This window comes from Salmo trutta, chromosome 12 (genome assembly GCF_901001165.1).
Source record: "Salmo trutta chromosome 12, fSalTru1.1, whole genome shotgun sequence".
NCBI classification, from domain to species: domain Eukaryota; kingdom Metazoa; phylum Chordata; class Actinopteri; order Salmoniformes; family Salmonidae; genus Salmo; species Salmo trutta.
Genome location: NC_042968.1, coordinates 87593184 through 87610068, shown reverse-complemented (window position 1 = coordinate 87610068; position 16885 = coordinate 87593184). Strand labels below are relative to the sequence as shown.

Sequence of the window (16885 nt, the reverse complement as noted above, 5' to 3'; positions counted from 1 at the left end):
TCTTCTCTCGCCCCTCTCGCCCTCTCTCGCCCTCTGTCCCTCTCTCGCCCCCTCTCTCTCTCTCTCTCGCCCTCTCTCTCTCTCTCTCTCTCTCTCTCTTGCCCTCTCTCTCTCTCTCTTGCCTTCTTGCTCTCTTTCTGTCTTTCCCTCCCTCTCTCCCTCCCTCCCTCCCTTTCTCTCTCTCTTTCTTTCTTTCCCTCCCTCCCTCCCTCCCTCCCTCCCTCTGTCTTTTTCTCTCTCTCTCTCTCTTTCCCTCTGTCACTGCTTTTCTCTCTATGTCTCTCTCTCGCTCTCTTTCTGTCTCTCTCTCGCTCTCTAGCTCTCTTTCTCGCCCTTCAGTGAATGTATAGGGTTGGGAAGCATCACACACAGCAGTAGTACACCCACATCGACACACAGCCGGATACGTACAAACACACACACACACACACACACACACACACACACACACATATTCACACACACACACACAGCAGCTATACTGGTAATAGGGGAATTCCAATTACAGGGTTTTACTTACAAATAATCAAATTCAGCATTCTGCTTTCTGCTTTCATCCAAAACACTCTACCCCCAAGGTTACGGTGTGTCGTGACTGAGTGTGTGTGTGCTTCTGTGTGTGTGTATTTTTTTTTTATGGACAGTTACTTTACATTAGCGGCAGAGCTCTAGACAGGTTAGACAGCTGAGGTAGTAGCTTATGATTAAAACAGGAAGCTATTTCATCTAACATCTACAGGAAACGCATGATTGATATTTTGATGTGCAACCTGTTATCAGATGTACTTTTGGTTCTTCAGAGAATTTGCCCACATCTTTGTTCATAATGGCCAATAGGCTATAGTATTCACCAGCTGAGGAAGTGGGAGCTCAAAACACTTAGCTAGATTGCTAACTCTAAACATGATATTGTTGCTAGGTAACCATGTAGGCTAATGTCCAATAAAAACGTTCCAGTTTTAGGCCTAGGCTACTTGATGTAGGCCTATTCAATGCAAATGGCGCGCTCCGCTCGACTCCACTATGCAGGTGCATCAGAACCATACTAACTACAATCTGCTCTGGTTGTAAAGTGGTGCCATGAAGTCCATACTAACAGGGGAGAAACGCGTGATACACTCACAGAAAGCTGTCACTCTGCTCTCGATAACCATAACAACAGTAGTTGCTTTCAAAATGGTATTTTGCTTGTGCTTCTGAGAATTCATCTGTCCCTCCACCGTGTGCACCGTGGGGAGAGGGAGTAAGAGTCAGCAGCCAACCGGGACAGGAAGATACTTTCATTGCAGGAATCAACATGAAACATAGGCTATTACTGTTGACCAGGGCTCTCCAATCTTGTTCTTGGAGAGCCACCCTCCTGTCGGTTTTCACATCAACCATGTTCCTGGAGAGCCACCCTCCTGTAGGAATTAACTCCAAGCCTGTTCCTGGAGAGCTACCATCCTGCAGGTTTTCATTCCAACCTAACTAATCTTATTCAGTTTATCAACCATGCTAATTATTGGAATCAGGTGCGCTAGATTAGGGTTGGAGTTCAAACCTACAGGAGGGTAGCTCTCCAGGAACAGGAGGGTAGCTCTCCAGGAACAGGGATGGAGTTAAAACCTACAGGAGGATAGCTCTCCAGGAACAGGCTTGGAGTTAAAACCTACAGGAGGGTAGCTCTCCAGGAACAGGAATGGAGTTAAAACCTACAGGAGGGTAGCTCTCCAGGAACAGGGATGGAGTTAAAACCTACAGGAGGGTAGCTCTCCAGGAACAGGCTTGGAGTTAAAACCTACAGGAGGGTAGCTCTCCAGAAACAGGGTTGGAGTTAAATCCTACAGGAGGGTAGCTCTCCGGGAACAGGGTTGGAGAGCCCTGATCTACAGAAACGTTGTATAGCAAAATCACAAAAGAATAACCAAATTAAGCAAAATGCTTTGGTAAGAGGAAGGCATTGTCGGTGTTGGTAATTTTCGGTTTATCGTCCCAGCTCTAGTATTAATCTGCAGTTGTGTGTGTATAGGTTTTCCTTGGTGGTTTCCAGGTTAAGACTTCCTGAGGGACTCTGTACACTGAGAACTACAGAAGGAGAGCAGACCAGAGAGGAAGAAAGGGAAAGAGGGAGGGACTCTGTAAAAAAAGAGAAGGCTACAAAGGGGGATTAAGGTAGATAGACAGACATCTAACCTCATCTCTCTCTTCAAAATCTATCCATCTCTCAAACTCTCCATTTCTCTCTCCCTCTGTCCAATTCTGAGATTCCAACTCTGAGATTCCAACATCATACATTTCTACCATTATGTAATTCTGAATCGGAAATCTGGGAGCGTGATGACTCCAGGAAGGCGGAGGTTGGTAGGAGGCGTGGGATCAGAGTTATGGGAGCATGATGACTCCAGGAAGGCGGAGGGTGGTAGGAGGCGTGAGATCAGAGTTATGGGAGCATGATGACTCCAGGAAGGCGGAGGTTGGTAGGAGGCGTGGGATCAGAGTTCTGGGATCATGATAACTCCAGGAAGGCGGAGGGTGGTAAGAGGCATGGGATCAGAGTTCTGGGAGCATGATGACTCCAGGAAGGCGGAGGGTGGTAGGAGGCGGGGATCAGAGTTATGGGATCATGATGACTCCAGGAAGGCGGAGGGTGGTAGGAGGCGTGGGATCAGAGTTCTGGGAGCATGATGACTCCAGGAAGGCGGAGGGTGGTAGGAGGCGTGGGATCAGAGTTCTGGGATCATGATGACTCCAGGAAGGCGGAGGGTGGTAGGAGGCGTGGGATCAGAGTTCTGGGATCATGATGACTCCAGGAAGGCGGAGGGTGGTAGGAGGCGTGGGATCAGAGTTCTGGGATCATGATGACTCCAGGAAGGCGGAGGGTGGTAGGAGGCGTGGGATCAGAGTTATGGGAGCATGATGACTCCAGGAAGGCAGAGGGTGGTAGGAGGCGTGGGATCAGAGTTATGGGATCATGATGACTCCAGGAAGGCGGAGGGTGGTAGGAGGCGTGGGATCAGAGTTCTGGGAGGGTGATGACTCCAGGAAGGCAGAGGGTAGAGTGGTTTACATTTACATTTACATTAAAGTCATTTAGCAGACGCTCTTATCCAGAGCGACTTACAAATTGGTGCATTCACCTTATGATATCCAGTGGAACAACCACTTTACAATAGTACATCTAAATATTTTAGGGGGGGGTTAGAAGGATTACTTTGTCCTATCCCAGGTATTCCTTAAAAAGAGGTGGGGTTTCAGGTGTCTCCGGAAGGTTGAACACCAGAGGGGCTGCGGCGTTCTGGATGAGTTGTAGGGGTTTAATGGCACAGGCAGGGAGCCCAGCCAGCAGCGAGTTGCAGTAATCCAGACGGGAGATGACAAGTGCCTGGACTAGGACCTGCGCCGCTTCCTGTGTGAGGCAGGGTCGTACTCTGCGAATGTTGTAGAGCATGAACCTACAGGATCGGGTCACCGCCTTGATGTTAGTGGAGAACGACAGGGTGTTGTCCAGGGTCACGCCAAGGTTCTTAGCACTCTGGGAGGAGGACACAATGTAGTTGTCAACCGTAATGGCGAGATCATGGAACGGGCAGTCCTTCCCCGGGAGGAAAAGCAGCTCCGTCTTGCTGGGGTTCAGCTTGAGGTGGTGATCCGTCATCCACACTGATATGTCTGCCAGACATGCAGAGATGCGATTCGCCACCTGGTTATCAGAAAGGGGAAAGGAGAAGATTAATTGAGTGTCGGCTGCATAGCAATGATAGGAGAGACCATGTGAGGATATGACAGAGCCAAGTGACTTGGTGTATAGCAAGAATAGGAGAGGGCCTAGAACTGAGCCCTGGGGGACACCAGTGGTGAGAGCACATGGTGCGGAGACAGATTCTCGCCACGCCACCTGGTAGGAGCGACCTGTCAGGTAGGACGCAATCCAAGCGTGGGCCGCACCGGAGATGCCCAGCTCGGAGAGGGTGGAGAGGAGGATCTGGTGGTTCACATATCAAAGGCAGCAGATAGGTCTAGAAGGATGAGAGCAGAGGAGAGAGAGTTAGCTTTAGCAGTGCGGAGAGCCTCCGTGACACAGAGAAGAGCAGTCTCAGTTGAGTGACCAGTCTTAAAACCTGACTGATTTGGGTCAAGAAGGTCATTCTGAGAGAGATAGCAGGAGAGCTGGCCAAGGACGGCACGTTCAAGAGTTTTGGAGAGAAAAGAAAGAAGGGATACTGGTCTGTAGTTGTTGACATCGGAGGGATCAAGTGTAGGTTTTTTCAGAAGTTGTGCAACTCTCGCTCTCTTGAAGACGGAAGGGACGTAGCCAGCGGTCAAGGATGAGTTGATGAGCGAGGTGAGGTAAGGGAGAAGGTCTCCGGAGATGGTCTGGAGAAGAGAGGAGGGGATAGGGTCAAGCGGGCAGGTTGTTGGGCGGCCGGCCGTCACAAGACGCAAGATTTCATCTGATGAGAGGGGGGAGAAAGAGGTCAAAGCACAGGGTAGGGCAGTGTGAGCAGGACCAGCGGTGTCGTTTGACTTGACAAACGAGGATCGGATGTCGTCGACCTTCTTTTCAAAATGGTTGACGAAGTCATCCGCAGAGAGGGAGGAGGGGGGAGGGGGAGGAGGATTCAGGAGGGAGGAGAAGGTGGCAAAGAGCTTCCTAGGGTTAGAGGCAGATGCTTGGAATTTAGAGTGGTAGAAAGTGGCTTTAGCAGCAGAAACAGAAGAGGAAAATGTAGAGAGGAGGGAGTGAAAGAATGCCAGGTCCGCAGGGAGGCGAGTTTTCCTCCATTTCCACTCGGCTGCCCGGAGCCCTGTTCTGTGAGCTCGCAGTGAGTCGTCGAGCCACGGAGCAGGAGCGGAGGACCGAGCCGGCCTGGAGGATAGGGGACATAGAGAGTCAAAGGATGCAGAAAGGGAGGAGAGGAGGGTTGAGGAGGCAGAATCAGGAGATAGGTTGGAGAAGGTTTGAGCAGAGGGAAGAGATGATAGGATGGAAGAGGAGAGAGGAGCGGGAGAGAGAGAGCGAAGGTTGCGACGGCGCAATACCATCCGAGTAGGGGCAGAGTGAGAAGTGTTGGAGGAGAGCGAGAGGGAAAAGGATACAAGGTAGTGGTCGGAGACTTGGAGGGGAGTTGCAATGAGATTAGTGGAAGAACAGCATCTAGTAAAGATGAGGTCAAGCGTATTGCCTGCCTTGTGAGTAGGGGAGGAAGGTGAGAGGGTGAGGTCAAAAGAGGAGAGGAGTGGAAAGAAGGAGGCAGAGAGGAATGAGTCAAAGGTAGACGTGGGAAGGTTAAAGTCACCCAGAACTGTGAGAGGTGAGCCGTCCTCAGGAAAGAAACTTATCAAGGCGTCAAGCTCATTGATGAACTCTCCAAGGGAACCTGGAGGGCGATAAATGATAAGGATGTTAAGCTTGAAAGGGCTGGTAACTGTGACAGCATGGAATTCAAAGGATGCGATAGACAGATGGGTCAGGGGAGAAAGAGAGAATGTCCACTTGGGAGAAATGAGGATTCCAGTGCCACCACCCCGCTGGCCAGATGCTCTCGGGGTGTGCGAGAACACATGGGCAGATGAGGAGAGAGCAGTAGGAGTAGCAGTGTTTTCTGTGGTAATCCATGTTTCCGTCAGCGCCAAGAAGTCGAGGGACTGGAGGGTAGCATAGGCTGAGATGAACTCTGCCTTGTTGGCCGCAGATCGGCAGTTCCAGAGGCTGCCGGAGACCTGGAACGCCACGTGGGTTGTGCGCGCTGGGACCACCAGGTTAGAGTGGCAGCGGCCACGCGGTGTGAAGCGTTTGTGTGGCCTGTGCAGAGGGGAGAGAACAGGGATAGACAGACACAGAGTTGACAAGCTACAGAAGAGGCTACGCTAATGCAAAGGAGATTGGAATGACAAGTGGACTACACGTCTCAAATGTTCAGAAAGTTAAGTTTACGTTGCAAAAATCTTATTGACTAAAAATACTAAAATCATACAGTGCTGCTGGCTGGTGAAGTAGGGTAGCTAGCAGTGGCTGCGTTGTTGACTTTGTTTGAAAGTGTAGCTGGCTAGGTAACCTCGATAGTTTCAGTACTACACCATTATCATGATACAAAGGCAACTATGTAGCTAGCTAACATAACACTAATTAAGACGTTCCTTTGTAATGTATTTAGTTTCTACAATGCTGCTCGTCGGTAATAGTTGGCTAGGTTTGGAAGATGGCGTCGCGGGGGACGAAAATAGCTGGCTAGCTAACCTCGATAATTACTCTAAACTACACAATTATCAAACTATGACAAAGACAACTATGTAGCTAGCTAACACTACACTAGTCAAATCGTTCCGTTGTAATGTATTAGTTTCTACAGTGCTGCTAGTCGGTAACGGTTGGCTAGCTAGCAGTGGGTTTGATGATGACTAAGTCTGGAGTCTGGACAACGGACAACGGCGTCGCGGCTGGCTAGCTAACCTCGATAATTACTCTAAACTACACAATTATCTTTGATACAAAGATGGCTATGTAGCTAGCTAAAAAAAATGCTCAGATCAAACAAATCAAACCGTTGTAATGTAATGAAATGTAATATTACCTGCGGAGCGAGGTGCGGTACGACTACTCACTCCAAACCCGGACGTGCTGTTTGGGAGGTCGGTAAAGCTGGGGGGAATGCCACTAATTAGACTTTGTCGTTAACTCTCTTGTTAGTCTCATTAGGGTTCTGGGAAGGAGCAGTGATGTCTTGGGATGCGTCCCAAATATTATCCTATTCCCTATATAGTGCTCTACATTGACCAGGGCCCTATTTGACGCCCTATTGGGACAAGGGATATATAAAGGGGGCCATTTTGGATACAACCTGGGACAGATGATTTGGGTCTGAGTCACTGTAGCCTGCAGGGGTCAGAAGTCAAAGCTCGTTGAGCCCTACTGTAATGTGGTGTGTCCCATATAGGTCAAAGGTCGTTGAACCTGATGGTAACATGTTGTGTTCTGTAAAGGTCAAAGTGACAATGGACATAAAATTCTCTGGGACATACTCTCGAATGCTTGAGTAGGTACACACACACACACACACACACACACACACACACACACACACACACACACACACACACACACTTTCTCTTCCTTCAGTACTTGTCTTTTCCTATAGTAGTTGTCTCTTCCTACAGTACTTGTCTCCAGCAGTACTTGTCTCTTCCTAGAGTACTTGTCTCTTCCTACAGTACTTGTCTCTTCCTATAGTACTTGTCTCTTCCTTCAGTAGTTGTCTCCAGCAGTACTTGTCTCTTTCTACAATAATTGTCTCTTCCTATAGTACTTGTCTCTTCCTACAGTACTTGTCTCTTCCTATAGTACTTGTCTCTTCCTTCAGTAGTTGTCTCCAGCAGTACTTGTCTCTTCCTTCAGTAGTTGTCTCCAGCAGTACTTGTCTCTTTCTACAGTACTTGTCTCTTCCTTCAGTACTTGTCTCCAGCAGTACTTGTCTCTTCCTACAGTACTTGTCTCTTCCTTCAGTACTTGTCTCCAGCAGTACTTGTCTCTTCCTACAGTACTTGTCTCTTCCTACAGTACATGTCTCTTCCTTCAGTACTTGTCTCCAGCAGTACTTGTCTCTTCCTACAGTACATGTCTCTTCCTTCAGTACTTGTCTCCAGCAGTACTTGTCTCTTCCTACAGTACTTGTCTCTTCCTTCAGTACTTGTCTCCAGCAGTACTTGTCTCTTCCTACAGTACTTGTCTCTTCCTACAGTACTTGTCTCCAGCAGTACTTGTCTCTTCCTTCAGTACTTGGCTCTTTCTACAGTAGTTGTCTCTTCCTACAATAGTTGTCTCTTCCTACAGTACTTGTATTCATAAGAACTTGTCTCTTCCTTCAGTACTTGTCTCCAGCAGTACTTGTCTCTTCCTACAGTACTTGTCTCTTCCTTCAGTACTTGTCTCCAGCAGTACTTGTCTCTTCCTACAGTACATGTCTCTTCCTTCAGTAGTTGTCTCCAGCAGTACTTGTCTCTTCCTTCAGTACTTGTCTCTTTCTACTGTACATGTCTCTTCCTTCAGTACTGGTCTCTTTATACAGTAGTTGTCTCTTCCTGTAGTAGTTGTCTCTTCCTACAGTACTTCTCTCTTCCTTCAGTACTGGTCTCTTTCTACAGTAGTGGTCTCTTCCTACAGTAGTTGTCTCTTCCTACAGTACTTGTCTCCAGCAGTACATGTCTCTTCCTTCAGTACTGGTCTCTTTATACAGTAGTTGTCTCTTCCTGTAGTAGTTGTCTCTTCCTACAGTACATGTCTCTTCCTTCAGTACTGGTCTCTTTATACAGTAGTGGTCTCTTCCTGTAGTAGTTGTCTCTTCCTACAGTAGTTGTCTCTTCCTACAGTACTTGTCTCCAGCAGTACTTGTCTCTTCCTTCAGTACTTGTCTCTTCCTGTAGTAGTTGTCTCTTCCTACAGTACTTGTCTCCAGCAGTACTTGTCTCTTCCTTCAGTACTTGTCTCTTTCTACAGTATGTCATTATGTTGGCCTGTTGGTGAGGTTTATGACCCCCATAAATACCTTTCCCTCTTTCCTCTCTCTACTCTATAGATGTGACTCTTGGAAAGCTCTTTGTTAACATAGAGAGAGTCTGTTAACATCAAAAGGGTGGTGAACAGAACCATATTTCGGTAATCCAACCAGTTGAAAATATGTGTTGGTACTTAAAGAATATGATATCAGATCAGTTGACATCTGAGAAATTATTACTGATGATAGGATGACAGAAACTGTATCTTGGAAAGTCTACACATTATAGTTATTCACATGGAATTGTTGTGGAATTTAAATGTTTAAATATTAAACTATTTGTGAACAGATGAAATGTCATTTTAGCTTCTAAATGAGAGAATTGGTTTTCATAAGTGAACTAGGCTCAACTCAGTGGCCCCGCCCATGTGAACAGACATTGGTTGTGAACTATCAAACACGCCTTTCTCTCCCTACTACATAAGGCCTTTACAAAAATGTAACATTTGTGTTCCCGAGGACGTGAGGATGACAGTCCATACGTTAAAAGGGCTAATATCAAACTACAGAACTAAGCCAACTTCAGCGTGAGCTTAAAGAATGGCAACTTGGTATGAACTTTGAACTCCTATTCACTAAAGAAGTGATACCTCCTAGCCGTTGAGTGAGCAGCAGCAGTTGTAGACGTGGGCTAGGAAAGGACGGACAAAGTATCTCTTCTACCAAACACACGACGGTACGACAACGTATCCGTCCTACCACAAGACATATTCTTCAAAGTACAAGGGAGATCTCTGTGGGGCAACAAGGCCTTCCATCTACGACCAACCTATTGAAGCACCGCTCAGAGTAAATATTTCTTGCATTTTCCTTTTCCAAATGGGCGGTTATTTAGAATGCATAAGATTCTGTATTTACGATAGCATAAGGTCCGATCAGAGACCCTTATTCCTTTGTTCCTCAGTCTTCCCGCGCTTTCATTCAAAACCCAACCCCCTTTCTTTGTGTAACCAGCCATCATATTGGTTCCATCCGCTAGGAACGTTTTCTTTTATAACATAATTAGTAATCAATGTATGACCCATCCTGTGTATGTGTAATTCTGAGTGATTGTTTAGGTATTTAGTAAATAAATAATTAAACCAAATTTTGTGTTGCTCATTCAACTTGTTAGCCAGGGTTTGTGAAGATAACCAAGAATTCTATGACTTCAGATGAGACTGAATAAGGTGACAATTAAGAATTGACTGCTATTGACATAAAAGATTACCAGGTCTTTAAGAGTTTATTCAGAAGATAACAGCTCTATAAACATTATTTTGTGGTGCCCTGACTTTGTAGTTAATTACATTTACATGATTAGTTCAATCAGGTAATATTAATTACAGAGAAATGATTTCATAGAATAGCATGTCATATCCCCTAATCCGGCACAGCCAAAGACATGACAAGTAGTTGTCTCTTCCTACAGTACTTGTCTCCAGCAGTACTTCTCTCTTCCTTCAGTACTTGGCTCTTTCTACAGTAGTTGTCTCTTCCTACAATAGTTGTCTCTTCCTACAGTACTTGTATTCATAAGAACTTGTCTCTTCCTTCAGTACTTGTCTCCAGCAGTACTTGTCTCCAGCAGTACGAGTCTTCAGCAGTACGAGTCTCCAGCAGTACGAGTCTCCAGCAGTACGAGTCTCCAGCAGTACGAGTCTCCAGCAGTGGTTGTCTCTTCCTACAGTAGTTGTCTCTTTATACAGTCGTTGTATCTTCCTACATTACTTGTCTCCAGCAGTACTTGTCTCTTCCTTCAGTACTTGTCTCCAGCAGGACTTGTCTCTTCCTTCAGCACTTGTCTCCAGCAGTACTTGTCTCCAGCGATACTTGTCTCCAGCAGTACTTGTCTCCAACAGTAGTTGTCTCCAGCGGTACTTGTCTCCAGCAGTACTTGTCTCTTCCTTCAGTACTTGTCTCCAGCAGTACTTGTCTCCAGCGGTACTTGTCTCCAGCGGTACTTGTCTCCAGCGGTACTTGTCTCCAGCGGTACTTGTCTCCAGCAGTAGTTGTTTCCAGCAGTAGTTGTCTCTTCCTTCAGTTGTGTCCACACAGGATAATTATAGTGACACTTAGAGATATCAAACACCTGTAAACTGTAAGTACTGGTCCCACCTATTTAGTTTAGTCTCAATGTTGCATGCCGTCTGTGTGTGTGTGTGTGTGTGTGTGTGTGTGTGTGTGTACAGTAAGTACGTGCATTCAAGAAAGGAAGAAAGAAAGAGAACACATTTGTGTGTACCTGCCCCCTGACTGACTTACTGTTATCCTGACTTTCCTGTCTGGTATTTAACTGTGTGGTAATGTTGTGTTACTCTGCCAGGCATGTCCCTGGTATTTAACTGTGTGGTAATGTTACTCTGCCAGGCATGTCCCTGGTGTTTAACTGTGTGGTAATGTTGTGTTACTCTGCCAGTCATGTCCCTGGTGTTTAACTGTGTGGTAATGTTGTGTTACTCTGCCAGGCATGTCCCTGGTATTTAACTGTGTGGTAATGTTACTCTGCCAGGCATGTCCCTGGTATTTAACTGTGTGGTAATGTACTCTGCCAGGCATGTCCCTGGTATTTAACTGTGTGGTAATGTTACTCTGCCAGGCATGTCCCTGGTATTTACCTGTGTGGTAATGTTACTCTGCCAGTCATGTCCCTGGTATTTAACTGTGTGGTAATGTTGTGTTACTCTGCCAGGCATGTCCCTGGTATTTAACTGTGTGGTAATGTTGTGTTACTCTGCCAGGCATGTCCCTGGTATTTAACTGTGTGGTAATGTGTTACTCTGCCAGTCATGTCCCTGGTATTTAACTGTGTGGTAATGTTGTGTTACTCTGCCAGTCATGTCCCTGGTATTTAACTGTGTGGTAATGTTACTCTGCCAGGCATGTCCCTGGTATTTAACTGTGTGGTAATGTTGTGTTACTCTGCCAGGCATGTCCCTGGTGTTTAACTGTGCGGTAATGTTGTGTTACTCTGCCAGTCATGTCCCTGGTATTTAACTGTGTGGTAATGTTACTCTGCCAGTCATGTCCCTGGTATTTAACTGTGTCATGACGTTGGCCTGTGGGTAAGGTTTATGACCCCCCCATAAATACCTTTCCCCCTTCCCCTCTCTCTCTGACCCTACTGAAGGACTTGAATAGCCTGTGTTAAATATAGAGAGTCTGGGAACATCAAACAAATGGGGAAAATGAACCATCTTTTGATAATAAAACTAGTTGGAAATATGCTTGATAACGTAATGAGTATGTATGTCAGTTCATTGTTATCTGAGACATTATGATTGATGACAGGACGACATAAACTGTACCTGAGTATACACCCTCTACACAAAGTATACACCCTCTAGTTATCAGAGTCACATGGAATTGTTATGCAATTGAAATGTTTGATATTGAAATTGTTTGTTAGGAGATTAAATGTAATTTTAGCTTCCAAATGAGAGAATTGGATTTTCATAAGGAAAGGGCCCTGCCCGATCAGTGGCCAACCCTGTGAAGAGACATGGGGTTATAAACGATGAAACACCTCCTTCCCTCCTCTCCACTATATAAGTCTTTGACGAAAAGACATTCACGTGTTCCAGTACGTGAGGACTGCAGCCTCTACGTTAGAAGGACAGACACATATCAAGAACAGAACTAAGCCAACCTCGGCGTGAGCTATGGTATGAACTGGTATGAACTTTGAGCTTATTCACTACAGAAGTGATACTTCTTAGCCGTTGAGTTAGCCGCTGCTAACGTGGGCTAGGAAAGGACAGACGACGGATCCAGTCTAACAACCAGACGAAGATACCACCACGTATCCATTACCACTACAGGAAGATCTGGTGGCCAACCCGGCCAGCATCTACGACCAATCTACCGAAGCGCAGCTCAGAGTAAATATTTATTGCATTTTCCTTTTCCAAATGGGCGGTAATTTAGAATGCATAAGATAATGTATTTACGATAGCATAGCTGCTGTTTCTTTGTTCCTAAATCTTCCCGCCCTTTCATTCAAGCCCAACCCCCTTTCCTTTGTGTAACCAGCCATGATACAGGCTCCGTTCACCAGGACGTTTTCTGTATGACATCATTGTATTCTGTGTATATGTAATTCTGTGTGATTAGTTAGGTATTTAGTAAATAAATAATTAAACCCAATTTTGTATTGCTGATTCAACTTGTTAGCCAGGGTTCATGAAGATAACCAAGAATTTACAACTTTCATGATGAGACTGAAAATAAGATAAGGGTTAATATTGACTGCTATCGATGTAAAATATTACTAAGTATTTTAAGAGTTTATTCGGAAGATAACAGCTCTATAAACGTTCTTCTGTGGTGCCCCGACTTTCTAGTTAATTACATTTACATGATTAGCTTAATCAGGTAATATTAATTACAGAGAAATAATTTTATAAGTTAGCATGTCATATCACTTAATCCGGCATAGCCAAAGACACGACAACTGTGTGGTAATGTTGTGTTACTCTGCCAGGCATGTCCCTGGTGTTTAACTGTGCGGTAATGTTGTGTTACTCTGCCAGTCATGTCCCTGGTATTTAACTGTGTGGTAATGTTGTGTTACTCTGCCAGTCATGTCTCTGGTATTTAACTGTGTGGTAATCTTACTCTGCCAGTCATGCAGCTAGGAGAGAATAGGCTTTATCCTGCTAAATTACCATCTTCTGTCTCTACCGCTGTTGAATCCTCGCTCAAGCCTTAGGTGCTAATAACGCCATAAATTATACCAACCTTACACATACGCACATACACACAGGCGGGTACACACATATTCCCTTTCAACTGCAGGGGAACGTACACATAATTTAACAAGCTTCTGCTTTATAATTACATTGGCTTTCGACTGCTTGTGTGACTTATGCTACAATTGAAATCCATTTCCAGAAAATGTTGTCCTGTTGTATCTCACACATTTACAACCAATTCTCTCTCTGTCTCTTTCTGTCTCTCTGTGTTTCTCTCTGTCTCTCTCTCTCTGTGTTTCTCTCTGTGTTTCTCTCTGTTTCTCTCTGTGTTTCTCTCTGTGTCTGTGTCTCTCTGTCTATTTCTGTATCTCTCTCTGGCTCTCTGTGCCTCTCTGTCTCTCTGTTTGTGTCTCTCTGTGCCTCTCTGTCTCTCTCTGTGTCTCTGTGTCTCTTTCTCTGTGTCTCTCTGTCTCTCTCTGTCGCTATCTGTCTCTCTCTGTTACTATCTGTGCCTCTCTGTGTATCTCTCTCTCTGTCTCTCTCTCTATGCCTCTCTCTCTTTCTGTCTCTCTCTCTGTCTGTTTCTCACACTCTCTCTGTCTGTCTGTTTCGCTTTCTCTCTGTTTCTCTCTTTGTCTCTCTGTCACTCTCTGTCTCTCTGTGTCTCTCTCTGCTTCTCTGTCTCTCTCTCTCTCTCTCTTTTTGGTGTCCTATTTTCTCTCCTCTTTTTCCCTCTTTCCCCTCTTACCACCCTCCATCCACCCCCCCTCCATCTCTCTCTCCCTTTCAATTCAATTCAGTTCAATTCAAGTGGCTTTATTGGCATGGGAAACATATGTTAACATTGCCAAAGCAAGTGAGGTAGAAAATATACAAAAGTGAAATAAACAATAAAAATGAACAGTAAACATTTAACATACAGAAGTTTAAAAAGAATAAAGACATTACAAATGTCATATTATGTATATATACAGTGTTGTAACGATGTACAAATGGTTAATGTACAAAAGGGAAAATAAATAAGCATAAATATGGTTGTATTTACAATGGTGTTTGTTCTTCTCTCTCCCCCTCCCTTCTCCCTCTCTACAGATGGATTATTTCAGCTCTGTAGCCACAGTGTTGCTTTGTTGTAAGGAAAGCTGTCTGTACCAGGCCTGTCCCTCTGCAGACTGTAAGAAGAAGGTGATAGAACAACCAAATGGACTCTACCACTGTGAGAAGTGTAACAAACAATTCCCTAACTACAAATACTGCCTCAAGCTGTCTGTGAGTACAACATCCCCCCCCCCCCCCACACACACACACACACACATAGTGCAGACACACATAAAGGGCAGACATACACTGACTATACAAAACATCAGAACAGCCTCAAATTGTCGAGGAATTGACTCTACAAGGTGTTGAAAGCGTTTGACAGGAATGCTGGCCCATGTTGACTCCAATGCTTCCCACAGTTGTGCCAAGTTGGCTGGATGTCTTTTGGGTGGAGGACCATTCTTGATGCAAACGGGGAAACTGTTGAGCGTAAAACAAAAACAACAGCATTGCAGTTCTTGACACAAACTCGTTCACCTGGCACCTTCTACTGTACCCTGTTCAAAGGGCACTTAAAACCTCTTATGGCTAGGGGGCAGTATTTTCACGGCTGGATAAAAAACGTACCCGATTTAATCTGATTATTAGTCCTGCCCAGAAACTAGAATATGCATATAATTATTAGCTTTGGATAGAAAACGCTCCAAAGTTTCTAAAACTGTTTGAATGGTGTCTGTGAGTATAACAGAACTCATTTGGCAGGCCAAAACGTGAGAAGATTCTGTACAGGAAGTACCCTGTCTGACCATTTCTTGCCCTTCTTTGTCATCTCTATTCATTACAAAGGATCTCTGCTGTTACGTGACACTTCCTACGGCTCCAATGGGCTCTCAGCAGACAAAAGGCTTAGGCGCGTGCACTGGCCGCCCCAGCCTTTCTGTTTTTCCCTCTTTTTACCGAAACTGAGATTCCCGGTTGGAATATTATCGCTTTGTTACGAGATAAATTGCATAAAAATTGATTTTAAACAGCGGTTGACATGCTTCGAAGTACGGTAATGGAATATTTAGACATTTTTTGTCACGAAATGCGCCATGCGGGCGACCCTTCTTTACCATTCGGATAGTGTCTAGAACGCACGAACAAAACGTCGCTGATGGAACATAACTATGGATTATTTGGGACCAAACCAACATTTGTTATTGAAGTAGAAGTCCTGGGAGTGCATTCTGACGAAGAACAGGAAAGGTAAGACCATTTTTCTTATAGTAAATGTGATTTTGGTGAAGGCTAAACTTGCCGGGTGTCTAAATAGCTAGCCCGTGATGGCTGGGCTATGTACTTAGAATATTGCAAAATGTGCTTCATCCGAAAAGCTATTTTAAAATCGGACATATCGAGTGCATAGAGGAGTTCTGTATCTATAATTCTTAAAATAATTGTTATGCTTTTTGTGAACGTTTATCGTTAGTAATTTAGTAAATTGTTAGTAAATTCCCCGGAAGTTTGCGGGGGTATGCTAGTTCTGAACGTCACATGCTAATGTAAAAAGCTGTTTTTTGATATAAATATGAACTTGATTGAACAAAACATGCATGTATTGTATAACATAATGTCCTAGGTGTGTCATCTGATGAAGATCATCAAAGGTTAGTGCTGCATTTAGCTGTCTTCTGGGTTTTTGTGACATTATATGCTAGCTCAAAAATGGGTGTCTGATTATTTCTGGCTGGGTACTCTGCTGACATAATCTAATGTTTTGCTTTCATTGTAAAGCCTTTTTGAAATCGGACAGTGTGGTTAGATTATCGAGAGTCTTGTCTTTAAATAGCTGTAAAATAGTCATATGTTTGAAAAATTGAAGTTTTCGGATTTTAGAGGAATTTGTATTTCGCGCCACGCCCATCATTGGATATTGGAGCAGATGTAAGAGGTTAATCTTAGGGCTAGGCGTCCCGCTAGCGGGACAACTTCCGGTGAAACTGGAGGGTGCGCAATTCAAATAAATAATCATAACAATTATGGATATTAAACATTTAGGTGGATACAAGGGTCTTATATCGGTTGAAACCTTAAATTATTGTTCATCTAACTGCATTGTCCGATTTACAGTAGCCATTACAGCAAAAACATGCCATGCGATTGTTTGAGGACGGCGCCCCATATAAAAATATTTTCAACCAGCACAGGTTTCAGAAATTCACAAATAGCGATTAAATATTCACTTACTTTTTGAAAAACCTTCTCTGATTTGTCATCTGAAGGGTCCCAGCTATAAGTTTCGTTTTGTTAGACAAAATCCTTCTTTATATCCCAAAAAGTCTGTTTAGTTGGCGCCATCGATTTGAGTAATCCACTCGTTCAACTTGCAGAGAAAGGAATTCAAAAATCTTCCATTAACTTTGTTAAAACAAGTCAAAATACATTTCTATTGACTCCTCAGATACCCTAAAATGTAATCAAACTATAATATTTCATACGGAAAGAAGTATGTTCAATAGGAAACCGATATTAGCAGGTGCGTCTTGTCTTCATCGCGCGCCCGAACACGAATTTCCTTCCAAGACTGTGTCCTTGTACTAAAACTGTTCTTTCTCATTTGTTTTGGAAGAAACAAGCCTGAAACCTTGAACATAGAGT

The 16885-nt window shown here is 44.5% G+C and overlaps 1 pseudogene; it reads left to right on the top strand.

Moving 5' to 3' along the window:
* The window catches only part of LOC115202652 (replication protein A 70 kDa DNA-binding subunit-like), an 85101-nt pseudogene that overhangs the window by 55790 nt on the left and 12426 nt on the right, over positions 1 to 16885 (top strand).